This window comes from Mandrillus leucophaeus, unplaced genomic scaffold (genome assembly GCF_000951045.1).
Source record: "Mandrillus leucophaeus isolate KB7577 unplaced genomic scaffold, Mleu.le_1.0 Scaffold496, whole genome shotgun sequence".
NCBI classification, from domain to species: domain Eukaryota; kingdom Metazoa; phylum Chordata; class Mammalia; order Primates; family Cercopithecidae; genus Mandrillus; species Mandrillus leucophaeus.
In genome coordinates this window covers 1,070,986-1,073,112 of record NW_012105320.1, presented here as the reverse complement: position 1 = coordinate 1,073,112, position 2,127 = coordinate 1,070,986, and positions in this window count along the sequence as shown.

The window sequence follows — 2,127 nt, the reverse complement described above, 5'->3', positions numbered from 1 at the left end:
AATACAAAAAACTAGCCGGGCAAGGTGGTGGGCGCCTGTAGTCCCAGCTACTCGGGAGGCTGAGGCAGGAGAATGGCGTAAACCCAGGAGGCGGAGCTTCCAGTGAGCTGAGATCCGGCCACTGCATTCCGACTTGGGCGACAGAGCGAGACTCTGTCTCAAAAAGAAAAAGCCTAGAAAGAAATTATGCGGAATAAAAGTCTTCAGGAAATGAGATCGTGCCCTTTAAAACTAAGTTTAACAATAGTGAGGGCTTAATAAACGATAGGTGTTGTCTCTGGGTTGAGGGGGAATATCTATAATTTTAGTTTTTCGTTTGTTTTTTTATTTTATTTTTTATTTTTATTTTTATTTTTATTTTTATTTTTTGAGACGGAGTCTCGCTCTGTCGTCCAGGCTGGAGTGCAGTGACGTGATCTCGGCTCACTGCAACTTCGCCTCCCGGATTCAAGCAATTCTGACTCAGCCTCCCGAGTAGTTGGGACTACAGGCGCCCGCCACCACACACGGCTAATTTTTTGCATTTTTAGTAGAGGCGGGGTTTCACCGTGTTAGCCAGGATGGTCTCCTGACCTCGTGGATCCGCTTGCCTTGGCCTCCCAAAGTGCTGGGATTACAAGCGTGAGCCACCGCGCCCAGCCTACTGTTATTTTAAATGAGGGGACAGGAAACGTCACGTGTAGAGACTGAGACCCCAGGATTGACCCTGAACCGCCTCTCCGAGGGGAGGTCGAGGCTCCTGCCTGGCCATTGTGGCGTGAAGGTGGCCAGGTGTTTGTGAAAGAGGGGCTGCCAGAGAGCAGCACCGGAGCGATTTATACACATGAATATTAACATGGAAAAGTCTGAGAAACTCCCCCAAATATGCATGTCCAGTTTTTTGAAGCAAATTACAAAATGTGAAATTCCCCAGAAATACACAGCAATACTTTCTCTAACAAGTAATTATTGCTTCCTCCTCTGCGGCCAGCACTATTCCAGGTTCTAGGGGTGCAAAGAGTAGTAAGACTGCTACCTGGTATTTGGAAGATACGCAAAAAGTGAAATGTTAAGATAGCAGGTTCCTAAGTAATTCTTTAGTGTTATTAAGTCAGATTAGCTGGTCAATTGTATTTTGGTAGGGAGGGAACAGGATGGGAAAAAGGAACTAAAAGCAAGTCCGTCTGTTGATATCTAGACCCTCTAAAGGGTTTTTCCCAGGACTGGGCCATGAGTCTCCTAACATGTGTTTTCACCCTCCATGTTGGGAGGGAAACCAATAATTTTTTTTAATTGGGCTGTCCCAACTCCAGAGCCTCCTGAGCAGGTTCTGTCCTGTGGGTTGGAAAAGAGGTGGGGGTGATTGGAGTCTCTGCAGGACCAAGAAACCAAGTTCCTGTTTAACTCTCATCAGCTTGGGCCACCTGAGTTCTGATGTGCCTTCAGATGTGGGGAGACTTATTCCTGGCCTCTGAAACGTTTTGGGAGAAGTCTGGAGGTGTCTTCTAGTTGAGACCTACAGCTTCATATTAAAAGATCTTGGAAAGCTGTAAGAGGCTCTTAGAAAAGTCATGTCATGCCACCTTTTACCTTTTATTTATTTTTTGATGCTTTTTTTTTTAAACTGGGTTTTGCCATGTTGCCTAGGCTGGAACTCCTAGGCTCAAGCAATCCTCCTGCCTTGGCCTCCCAAAGTGCTGGGATTGCAGGCAGGAGCCACAGCACTCGGCCCCTTTTATTTATTAAGTGAACATTTATTAACGCCAAGAGAATGTCTTGCACTGTGTGAGAAAGAAGATTCTGGAGGACCCTTTTTAGTCCTGCAGGGTGAAGTGAGTAACTGAGTAGAGAAAGCACAGGGTGCGGGATAGGGAAAAAAGGTTTATGAATTGCACTTTGGTCTTAGTTAATGGGATATTGAAATTCACTTCCCCAGCTTGCTTTCAAGATTTTTGTATTTTTGACAAACACTTTAAGTCATACTAAAAACAATAATTTGACCCACTGCAAATTGCTGTCCATGAAGTCTTGAACATGTGAGTCCAAACCCTTGGACAGTGTCATATCCTCTCTATAAGATGAGCCTGGTAATTCTTGCATCAGGCACCATCAGTGTTTTAAAACATTTACTAGGCACCTGTGATAAGA